The sequence below is a fragment of the Dasypus novemcinctus genome, chromosome 14 (genome assembly GCF_030445035.2).
Source record: "Dasypus novemcinctus isolate mDasNov1 chromosome 14, mDasNov1.1.hap2, whole genome shotgun sequence".
In the NCBI taxonomy this organism is placed as follows: Eukaryota; Metazoa; Chordata; class Mammalia; order Cingulata; family Dasypodidae; genus Dasypus; species Dasypus novemcinctus.
This window is the reverse complement of record NC_080686.1, coordinates 46988405-47001186: the sequence shown is the minus strand read 5'-3', so window position 1 is coordinate 47001186 and position 12782 is coordinate 46988405. Positions and strand designations below refer to the sequence as shown.

Below are 12782 nucleotides of genomic sequence, written 5' to 3'. Positions count from 1 at the left end.
CAAACCAGTGCATCTGATTCCTACCTCTGCAAATGGAGGATCTGGTTCTGTGTCTTAGAAAGGGCCCTGCAATTCTGAAAAGAGACCTCGATTGGCTTTCTGGGGTGTGCAGCTGTGAACACCTCTCCTCCTCCTCCCTCATACATCTCAGCTCACTCTCCATGTTTTTGGCAGCACTTCCAACTTATTGTCACTAAAGATATAATTAGAAACTTGTTTTCTATTATCCTTGTGGCCTGGAGTAATTTTCAGAATGAGAAGGAAATGTTTGTTCTGAATGTTGTGTTGAATTGATACTGTTTTTTTCAAATACTCAATAAATGACCTTTATTTCACAAAATTGCTATTTCTATTAAAATAATTTTATATACCACTTTTATTAAATGGTGCTATTTAAAGGAAACACAATTGGCAGATTCAGAAATTAAATCTTGTCTTCACCTTTGAGGTTACATGAGACTCATGAAACTCAGCAAAGACTCATTACGGCTGACAGGTTTGCATTCCCCTGTGTGTTAAAACACAAATTTCTGTTCCCATGGGCTCAGAGACTGATTGATTACATTATGGACCCAGATGAATTATACATATAGGCGGCTGAATCAAAAGGGAAGGAAGAAGGACAAGTGTACTTTTCATATAAACAGAGGAATTCCCAAATAGAATTCCCATGTTCTTCTTAACTCATAGGGAAATCGCTATTCCTCTCACTGTATTGAATATAAAACAGTTGCATCTGTTGTGAGCCCTTGTGAGCCCTCCACTCTTTGGTGGCCTTGAGCTACAGTTGCTTATACCAGGACTTGCCCACGTAAACACTGCAATAGATTTTGTCACACACACACTCCTCCAGCCCATTCCACCCACCCATGCACACTCAAGGTAGAAGGAACTACATAGATTTTTTTTTAAGATTTATTTTTTATTTATTTATCTCCCCTTCCCTACCCTGCAGTTGTCTGCTCTCTGTGTCCATTTGCTGTGTGTTCTGTGACTGCTTCTATCTTACCAGCAGCACCAGGAATCTGTGTTTCTTTTTGTTGCGTCATCTTGTTGTGTCAGCTCTCCATGTGTGCGGCACCATTCCTGGGCAGGCTGCACTTTCTTCCACACTGGGCAGCTCTCCTTATGGAGCGCACTCCTTGCGTGTGGGGCTCCCCTACATGGGGGACACCCCTGTGTGGCAGGCACTCCTTGCGCGAATCAGCACTGTGCATGGGCCAGGTCCACACGGGTCAAGGAGGCCCGGGATTTGAACCATGGACCTGCCATATGGTAGGCGGATGCCCATCCATTGGGCCAAGTCTGCTTCCCGAACTACATAGTTTAATACAGCTCTTTCTTATACTTATGGTACACATGCTAACTGTGTACTAACTGAAGGGAGAAAGCTCCCTTCAGGCAATTTATGGTGCCCCATCCCCAATTTTCTTGATTCTGATCTTAGTACCGGGAAAAGAGCTGCTCTAGCAATTCAATTTGTTCACCTCAGGCTGAGGATTCTGCCTTTGTGGAGCAAGTCACGAAGAACTACAGGAAGGCTTTGTCTTCTTTGCCTAAGGCCCTTAATCTTCATTCTTTGGGTCGAACTGTCTCTTTCCAAACCTTCTTCATTGTCAAGCAGTGGTAACTCCTTCAGAGCTATTCCAAATTGAGGTAAGTGGGCCACTCTTTTGTGCCTCTGTATCAGCTTGACATAACCTTGGCTTAGGCAATTTGTTAAGGTTGAAGGCAGTTAACACTAAGGTCCTTCTAGCAGCTGGGCATGGGTGCATTGGCCTTGAAGAGGAGGTCTGAGAGGAGCTCCATTGTATCTATATTAATACATTACCCAGTCCTGACATAGACTTGTTAGAAAATTACCTAAGAACACCAGGTCAGGTAGGCAGTGTTTCAAAATCATTCTAGCTAGGAATAGTATTTTTCCTTTGTCATTTATATGATTACTCAAAAAACTCAGCCCAGCTAAAATATTTGCTTAAGAAACCCTATTTGGGCACAGTTAAAGATATCTAAGAATTTATTTTGAATATTTTTAGAATAACTTTTGCCTTTGGAAAGAGTAGTTTCTGAAAACAGCTTTGCTTTAGGACACTGAAGCAACGTGCTCTGCTTCAGTTTTCTTCTGAAACAGATCGTAGAAGACCTTTATTTATTACACATTAATATTCCCCTTTACCTTCAGTTTCCCATCTAAATCATCCCACTGGTGATGAACCGTCAAAATAAAGACACTATGTAACTTCTCAGGATGAATGATCAATATTCTATTCAATTTCCAATCAATTGGCTTCCTTACCATTCATGGAGAAGAGTGGAGTTAGGGGTTAAAAAGTGAAATACAAGTTTTCTTACAAGATATATAGCAAATAATACATTATAAATCTAATTTATGCTTCTAAATTATCTACAGATAAAAGAAAATGAACTGATTCAATTCAAGGAAGTTGGGAAACAAATATTTTTTTTAATTTGTCTGTTTGTAGTCTAGTTTCTGTTCCTTTTCTCACAGTTTACACAACTAAATCTATATAGACTTTCTTCTAAGTGCCCTCACTGTAGTTTATTTCCATTAAATTAAAACTTATTCATATTTTCTAAATAACTATCTGGTTTTTATCTCCCCCACTCCTGAACATATTGTTTTTTATTTTATGTAAATGAGCATCTGTTTCTGAATAAAATTCAGCTGAATGTCTAGATAAATGATTAGATGAAGGAATCAGTGAAAGCTAGATATATATATGAATCTTTTATTATTCCATGTTAAGAATTTTTAAATGAAAACCTTTTTCTCTAAAACAAAAAGCTTTCTGATTCAATTTTCATATGAGCAAACATTATATGCTTAATAAATATTGTTATTATATTCTTGGATGAAGAAATGAATAAGTTAGTAGCATTTTTAAAGACTCAATAGTTCATATATTTCCTAGGTTATTGTAAGTTTAAAAAAAAACATAAAGAGCTATCTTCCAGGTTAACCATCTCAATTTCTTAATCTGTTAGGTCCAAGTACTGTTCACAAATCAACTCTGTAACTTTTCTTTCCTAAAAGTCATATGAAATATAGTTTAAATAAATAAATGACATAACTTGATAATAAACAGCCTTTAAGACTTTTCCAAGATCAGAAACCTAACATTATTGTACCCTTAAGTGTGGCATCTAGAATTCTCTAGAATAAATGCTCTTATCTCAATGTTTGCAGTTCTTACCTCAGTTTAAACATCTATCAACATTCTCTTTTCATTATTGCACAGTTCCATAATTCTAATTTACTGTGATCAAATTTAATATTAAGAAAAATATGGCAGCAAATAATCTAATAAACTTTACAGATGTACAGAAGGTACAAAACTATCTTATATGACATTGCTTTAAAACCTTGTGTGATTGTGAGGAAAGCAGAAAATTAGAAGTCACTCCTTTTTTTATATAGTACAAAATATTCATGGGAATTCATTTTGTACAGGACATCTCATAATAAGATGTAATAGTGCTATGGCTTTGAACTGATTATAAAAGAGAGGGAACAACTTGGTTTTTAAATGACAGTAAATGAAATTTTAAAATTGCTAAATTAGAACTTCACTAATATCATGTTATATTAGTAAATATGTGAACAGCAATAAAAATTGATTTGCATTAAAAATTACACTTGTAAAACACGAAAAAAGACATGAATAGTTTTATATTTTATAAATAGATTTCTAATAAAAGGAAAAAATGTCAGAACTGAAATGTATTGACTATATGTGAGACGTATAAAGGTATATTTACTCCACCTACTGTATAATTAAGATGGAAAAAGAAATATGTATTTAATCATAGCTATATACATGTGATATATTTCTCTATCCAATGGACCATATTGTGAAATGGAAAATAGAAATATGAAACTGTAACTCTGGCACCCACAATATAGTTTTGAATATATCTATGATCCCCTAGAGCTCTGCTATCACTGAGTTTTGGATTCAGGTCACACATTTCTGTTTTAAATTTCTTAGCATGGTTTAATGAAAGACTCCTAAATACCTACATCTCTCCCTGATTAGCTATCTTAGAAAACTAATTAAGTAATCAATAAATAGAACTAGTATAAGTCAATAGTACCTGTGATAAGCATGCATGATCTTCAACCTACAACAACACAATTGTCAGCAATTACAGGGGAAACCATATCTTAAAGTTCATTAAGGATACACTTGTAAGGCTATTCAATGTATCCGGGAAATGTTTTTGTACTATTTATAATGCAGTTCTTTATTTCTAAATTTTAACTCACAGTTCATTTTTAGGCAAGGTAAATAATACACAACAAATTTTTAGCCAAATCACTGGAATAATGTAATGTGAATAGCAACTGTATATTTTGGCTATCATTCATTCCACATATCATTATGTGGAAGAGATACACATAAATACCCGGGATCGTTTACTTTATTATGATAAGTGAAAATGCACCCTGAATGTGTCCTAACCTCAACAGCATGTTGGTAAAAATGAAATGTTAGTATTAATATTCAAATCTCTGATTCATAGACTCCCAAACACCTAACTATAGGACTTTAGAGTACATCTCAAGGTCTCACTGATTACTTTGGGGAGTCCTAATATAAGTTCTTGACCTTATCACTTATTGCTCTGCTCCAACTTCCTTGTGAATACACGTTGCAGCAAAGGCACGTGGAGGCTGCTCCTCCCGCTGCCTCTCCTGCCAGTGCTCTTTAGGAACATAGTGTCGCCTCCCCCAGGTGTGGTCTCCTGTGTTACAAAAGCTATTCACCCTCAAGGAGCCAAACATGCTGGCTTCACTTCTCATTATGTCACAGCCATGTTCTTTTGCACAGGACTGGTGAGTGTGGTAATTTGAAATTATTTTATGAATCCCAAAAGAGAAATGGCATGTTTGTAAACCAAACCTGTATTCCTCGAGGTGTGGTACTCTGAAGGCATTGAATTCAGTCGAGGGGACTTTGCTTAGATAACTGATATCACTGAGTTTTGGATTCAGGTCACACTAGTTTTGGGGCTTTTGATTGGATTTCATCAGTGAGGCATGACTCAGGTTGAGTCTCTGCCTCCTTGCTGGGTCTAACATAAATGGAAACACAGAGATAAACTCACAAAGAGAGACACAGGAAAAGGAAGCCACCAGGTTTGGTCTTGCGTTGTAAGAGAGAAGACTACTAGATCTCTTAAGCTTGCAGCCCAAGAAGCTGGGCCCATGAGAAGCTCAAGAGGAGAAGGTGAGTCTGGAGAGGAAGGCTGAAACCTGGGCAGAGATCAGCCGCCATCTTGCTTCACCACATAGCAACACACCGTTGCTGACTTTGGTATGGATGCATCTCTGATGGTGCCCGGGTTTGGAATTTTTTCACAGCCTTGGAACTCAAGCTTTTACCCCAAATAAACCCCCTTAATAAAAGCCATCCCATTTCTGGTACTGTACATTGGCACACCTTTGGCAAAATAAAATAGTGAAAATGCCACTATCCCCACTCTAGGCACACATTATCATCTAGGTTCTGAAATGTTACCTAGTCCCACATGGGAAAGTATACCTTGCTTTTATTTACAGCCCTCTTTTCTTTCTAAGGCTTTGACCTGGTCATGAAGCAGGGTCAGGAAGCAGACACAATATGGTCTCTCCATCATCCCTGATACTTCCCACAAGATCTGTGAAGGAAAACATCCTCTTCCCATATTCCCACCACCACCACCACCACCATCCCATTCACAATCAATCCATGCATATCAATGCCTATGGACCAACTAGAGCCTAAAATCCAGTAAACTAACCTGCTGCATTTCCTGCCTCAATACTTAACTTCTCACTACACTCTATTGTTTAAATGTTGCATACTACATTAATTTTAACTCTTCCTCCCTCTCTCCTATCGCCCCCACTTAATTTGTAATTACACCCTCCTCCAAATCCTCACTGCTTTTCCCCAAGACTATTCTAAACAGACATCTTTTTGAAAAGACAAACCTGCTTATCTTTGTCCTTTGCTTATATATAACCTTTAAATGGCTTTCCATTGATCTCAGGAGGCAGTCCAGGCTCCAGCTTCCAAGATGTTCCTCTTGCTCTTCAACACAAAAAGAATCAGGAATATAAAAAGGACAGAACCTTTGTTAGAGATTTGCAATGATTACTAGGTCATAAGGCTGTGGCTCTATTCTGAACAAATAAGCAAGCTACCTATGTGTGGAAGACAGTGTCTCTCTCCCCAAGAATTAGCCATATCACCGTGGGAATGGAACAGATAAGGACCCTCATCCCTTCTGGGTCACCATACCCTCCTGCATTCCAAGAAAACCCTACTTCCTAGCCCAACACTCCCAAGCCATACACAGAGAGAATTTACTTTTACAGCCCTTTATTGACCCAAGGCTGTTCTCTGGACCCGAAACCCCTCCCCATGAACTAACATTTCCCTGCCTATCGATGTACTGTATAAATTCACATCTGCACCTTCCGCAAGTGGGCTGAAGTCTCTCTTCAGACCCCCTCCATTGGGAGAGCTTCTCAATAAATTCTTTCTCTGCCTGTAGTCAAATCAGTCTCCATGTCCCAGTGAGTGCTGTTTTTCTCCAAAAACTTTCATATCAGTAAGTAAACTCTCTGGAGCACAATAAAAAGAGTAAAGAGAGTGGAACCAATATGTTTATAAGGTTTGCAAAAATCAGAAAGCAAATTATCTAGAAGCCTGGAGAAAAGAGTGAGATGAGGCAGGGGGCTCTTTCTGAATGTTTGGTGATTTATCCTGTCCAACCAATGAACTTTAGTCATTATGTTTCAGAGAAGAGACAAAGGACCAAGAAGTAGAGGTGACAGGAAGACATCAGCTCAATGAAATGATTTTTCAAAGATCAGTGTTATCTTTGAAATAATGCGCAGCTGTGTTATAAGAAAAGGTTTCAATAGTCTCAGAATGTCCACATAGTAAGCATCTTAAAAATGAGAAACCATACACTTAGGGTAAGGAGGAGCAGATTGACTCTGTCGTCTAGTGTCTCAGTTGTATGGTAATCTTTGATAGAGTTCAGCAATGACTCCAAAGTCCAAGTAATATATTAGATAATTCCCCAAAAGTATAAATAATATGATAGATTATTTAGATTGAATAGATTTGTGCATATCATTGATTTATTTGCATATTTTGAGTTTATAATTAAGATGTAGATTTGTAGTTCCCATTATACCAAATTTTAAATTTTCGACCAAACAATATGAAATATTTGTATTACATTTTCCAAACTGGTCTCCTTTTGGAGACCTAGTTACCTTATAAAGTAAATGGATAATCATGTTTTTAAAAAAATGACTGCTAAAAATCTTACCAGATATTACAATCAAATTATACAAAATTTATGCAAATTTATAACATAAATTGCAGGGGTAATTTTTTTTTCCCCTTTCCATGCTGCCTAAAAAATTACTCTGTGACTTCACCACTTTTCAAAGTCACCTAAAAAGTTCTTCCAAGGTGACTGGTAGTGATGTCTTGGCTCTCAAATAATATACATATATTTTTAAATCCAATTTTCTTGAGTAAATATACAAAGAGGTATCATTTTCCTAATTGTAACAGATTTTTTTGCTTTTATTCCTTTGGCCCATCAAATTAGTGACCCCTTCTTGTTCATTCTCTTTGTTCTCTATGGCCTATTTCAATTTAAAATAATAGATTCTAAAATTTGCATTTGGCCACTAGTGTCTAGTGTGCCTTTTATTACAGCAAGACTCTGGGTAACATAATCTATTTCCTTTGATTTCACTACAAAATAAAAACAACAGACACACTAACCTACTTGTAGCCCACCAGGCAGTCCTTGCTTTGCACAGTTTCAATATACTAAAATTTCAGTTAACACAGGTTACTTATATAACACTGGAAGCCCCACACTATAATTCAAATTTTAATTTTCACATTATATTAACTCTGAGCAATTTCATAAAGTATGAACTTTGCTCCTAGCTTGCTATGTAAATAACAAATATGCTTCATGATTAGTGGCCAATCATATAATTTCTTCAAAAGCCTATTGGTGAGGGAAGCGGTTGTGGCTCAACTGATAGAGCATCTGCCTACCATATGGAGGGTTCAATACCCAGTACCTCCTGACCCATGTGGTGAGCTGGCCCATGCAAGGAGTGTTGTGCCATGCAAGGAGAGGAGAGCTGCCCTGCATGAAAAAAGTGCAGCCCTGCCCAGGAGTGGCACCGCACACATGGGGTGCTGACGCAGCAAGATGATGCAATGAAAAAAGCGACACAGTTTCCTGGTGCTGCATGACAAGAATGCAAACAGACACAGAAGAACACACAGTGAATGGACACAGAGAGCAGACGACGGGGGGGAGCGGGCGAAGGGAAGAGAAATAAATAAAATAAATCTTAAAAAAAAAAAAGCCTATTGGTGATTAGTCTCTGTGCATCTGTTATTCAGTTCATGAAAGACAGTAAAGTATGTAGTTATGTTGCCTACTTGTCTCTCTATGATGAAACCATGTAGCAATTTGCAAAAATGGATAATCACTAGCCAACAAAGTTGGAAGTGCCATAAAGCATCAAAAAGTGTTAGGCCTGGAAGTGAAATCTGAATCAATTATAAATGGAGACACAGAAGAAATGCTGACTGTGGGGCTGCTCACATATTTACCTGTCAAGAGACTCCAGACATGCAGCCAGAGAAACTTAGTGAGGATGAACTTACTGACATAAAGGAAGAAAGAAAGGCTAACAATGTCCCAGACCTGGTGATGCCAGCAAACTTAAAGAAATCCTCAGAGATATCTGACAACATTGATAGCACAACAGATAAGATATTGGAAGCTGATCCAAACTTAGAAGGGCTTATAATAATTCACCAAGGCACAGAAGAGATGCTCACCCCATATCATAAGTCATATGATGAGAAAAAAGCAAGCACTGTTTATACTACAATTGAAATTACTTAAAAGAAATAAAATACTTTAGTTCTCAGTGTTCTTAAAGTTTTAAATTAGTGTGCTAATTTTTAAAAATTTTCCTATGTTATAACAATTTAAAGTAAGAGTGTTAATGTTTTGACAAAAAAAATGTAAAGGTCACATAGCAATCATGATTTTTCCCACTGATTATTAAGATTGTTCTCCTTGGTTTCAGCTTGGACCATCATTTTCACAATCTCGCACTACCATACAAATTAAGAAATACCTGTACTCTCTTAATTTTAATCTCACAGCCCTTTAATCTTTAAGTCCTCCAGTTTCTTCCATGAGCAATCAACTGTCATCTGTAAATATGCTTATTCAGCCCTCCCACCACGTATAAATATACTCCATAAAAGCAACAATACCAACATTTTTAAGACTCTTTGGTAGCAATTCAAAGCTAGTATTCAGCTGATCAACATCTCATATTCATTTAGTTGTTTGATGGCATGAGGGTGTCCCAACCAGATCCTCTCTGCCTGATTCTTTTTTGTTTTTTTGGAACAAAAGAAACCATCCATTAGGGCAGAACCAGGTAAGCTTGGAGGAGATTTAATTTTCTACATGTTACTTGAGTGGTATCTCTTAGTCAAATAAATGTGAGAGAAAGATGTCTCCTGCCCTAGGGAATAGGTGAAACAGAACTTTTTTTGGTGACTTAACATGCCATATCCTTGCGTGCAGAGTTCTAGAGATTAGATGGAATAATTAGCATAAGGAGCCTGAGGCCTTTTTGAGGGAAGGGAAAGCTGAATGTGGTTAACATGGTGAAACGTCACAGCCCTAGGAAAAATGTGTCCTCAGATATATATATGTGTGATATGAAAGGGTTCACTAAGGTAATAGCCTGGTAGCTCAGGGAATTTAGCCTTAAACTCTGATCTGAGTTAATTGCTAAGGAAATGTCCTTGCCTTGAATAATTACCACCTCTGTAGGAAGTCTCCTCTCAGTGAGTGGAAGATGCAAAATTATGGCTCTGGGATAAAGCACAATCCAGTCACTTGAGAGACATATACAGTAGAAAGAGTATATGCTTGCCATGGAAACACAACTTCAAGACCAATTTCTTAACTTCATAAACATTCTAGAGCCGCCCATTCTTCCTCCTCCTTGGGGATAATATTTACATTGCCACTTGTTAGCCAGTGCCAGCACTACTTCCCTATCGTCAGAGCAGCCTGCTGCAGTCAAATCCCATCAAGTAGCTTCTCCCTATCAGCCCTAGTACCCGGTAGAGAAAAAAGTATAGTTCATGGCACCATGCTTCAGACATTTACTTTATAGTCTGATTTTCTCCCAGGGAGACTGTCCCTTCTACAGTCATCAGGACCAAACAAAGTCAAGTTCTGAATGATACAATACAAGATTCTTAGACCTATATAGGATACCTGGAAGAAGAACAGACAGTATTTGCTAAGAATACTGCTAAGAATACTGCTATCAAATGGAATGTAACGAAAATTCTAACTAAATTCTTTCTGTAAATGCCACTATGAATTTAATGTAGCTATTTTATATTATTAGGCACACTTCAATTCACGACAATGGTATCTAAAAAGAACAATGAGGGGAAGCAGTTGTGGCTCAAATGATAGAGCATCTGCCTACAGGACGTCTGGGGTTCAGTACCCAGGGCTTCCTGACCAGTGTGGTGAGCTGGCCCATGCGTAGTGCTGCCATGCACAAGGAGTGCTGTGCCAAACGGGTTTCCCCTGCATAAGGATGTCCCATGTGCAAGGAGTGTGCCCCACAAGGAGAGCCGCCCCATGGGAAAAAAGCACAGACCGCCCAAGAGTGGTGCCACATACACAGAGAGCTGACGCAGCAAGATGACGCAACAACAACAAAAAAGCAACAGTTTCCCAGTGCCACATGACGAGCACAGGCGGACACAGAAGAACACACAGTGAATGTACACAGAGGGCATTCAATGGGGGGAAGGGGAGAGAAATAAAATAAATCTTAAATAAATAAAAAGAACAGTGAGGCTTACAGTTCTAGTAAACAGTGTAAATAAAATTATCTAACCCCACCCCCCAAACTCAGCTGTACACTGAGAACTAAAACAAAACTTTGCTCTCTATTAGCAGGATTTTATTGGTCCAGGAATCTGCCTAGTAAATGGTTTGATTGTTCATTAGAGGAATTTCCCTAAAGGCCTACCATTTCGTATAAAAAACACCAACAGGTAATTGCATCCTCTACCTCAAAATTCTTGCCTTGCTGTTTCCATCAATCCTGGACTGTTGTATCTTTACACTTACCCAGTTCTAATCAAGTCCTTCAGCTTGGAAAGATCCACTTTAAACTTCCAATTGGAAATGAATTCTGACTTTAACTCCCCCCTTGCACCCAGATGCTCCTCTAGACCCTGCCAAAGGTCTGCGAGGTGGTCTTCTCCCTTCACTTTGTCTTATCAATAGGTTATGCTGCTAATGTTTGGGGAGTGACCACACATATGACCATACAACTCTGACTCACAACCTCTGCAGAAACAGTCCAGGAAGGCAAACCACAATCTCTGCAGTAAACAGTATAGAAATATCAACACTTGGTCAATGCCTGTCAGCTTCCCTATTTTGTGCTTTCCCTACTATTCCAAAGCAGGACCACCCAGAGAATGCCAAACATACTCCCCAACCAATCACACAAGATGCCCCATTCTAATCTGCCAGCCTCCAGCTTCTCTATGCTAACAACCTCCTATGTATACATGAAGCCTCCCCAACCCACTCCCACCCCCTTTTTTTACTATAAAGCTTCTCAACTACCCTGTCTCCTTTGAGTCTCTGACAAACTCAAGTAACGGTGGCTGACTCCCTTGTTATAAGAAATTCTGATTAAATGGCCTCTGTTTGTTCTCATTCTGTTAGCCTTCATTGATTTCTACAGGACCCTGCTTTGACAACAGGACATGAGTACAGGAAAAGCTTTTAGAAGAATGAATTGGCAACATATTCTTCAGTACTGCTCATTTTGGAGCCAAGCTTTTAACAGAAATTAGAGAACTCTCTACCCAGCCAACAGTTTAAGTTTAAGTGACAGTTGAGCTCTGGATACCATTGATGTCTGCATAGATATTGAAGCATTCCTGAACAACATAATCTAGTCCACACTTAAAATTCATTCTCAAATCCTGCCTTTCTTTTTTAAATACCTCTCATCTACATCTCTTACTTCTCATTGTTTAGTTCAACACCTGTTTATCGTATGTTTAGATAATCACAATTCACTTTCTTTCCCTTCAGCATCACTTACAACAATGCTAAACGGCCAATCTCATTATTTTTTTTTTTTTTTTTTTTTTTTTTAATTTTTTTATTTTTTATTGACTTTGTAATAATATTACATTAAAAATATATATGTGAGGTCCCATTCAACCCCACCCCCCCACCCCCCCTCTCCCCCCCCCCCCCAACAACACTCGTTCCCATCATCATGACACATCCATTGGATTTGGTAAGTACATCTTTGGGCACCTCTGCACCTCATATACATTGGTTCACATCATGGCCCATACTCTCCTCTATTCCATCATGTAGGCCCTGTGAGGATTTACAATGTCCGGTGATTACCTCTGAAGCACCATCCAGGGCAGCTCCATGTCCCGAAGACGCCTCCACCTCTCATCTCTTCCTGCCTTTCCCCATACCCTTTGTCCATTATGTCCACTTTTCCCAATCCAATGCCACCTCTTCTATGTGGACACTGGATTGGTTGTGTCCATTGCACCTTTATGTCAAGAGGAGGCTCAGATTCCACCTGGATGCTGGATGCAATCCTCCCATTT

The 12782-nt window shown here is 38.5% G+C and overlaps 1 protein-coding gene across 5 annotated transcripts in view; it reads right to left on the bottom strand.

The window, feature by feature from the left end:
- The window catches only part of RALYL (RALY RNA binding protein like), a 757145-nt gene that overhangs the window by 625255 nt on the left and 119108 nt on the right, over positions 1-12782 (bottom strand). The window contains exon 1 of one of the 5 annotated variants that reach the window (XM_058275687.2): positions 6002-6083. The exons of the other annotated variants lie outside the window; for them this stretch is intronic. The gene's annotated coding sequence lies outside the window, so the exon portion shown is untranslated. Of the gene's footprint in view, positions 1-6001; positions 6084-12782 lie in introns of those variants that run through there. 5 annotated transcript variants of the gene reach the window in all.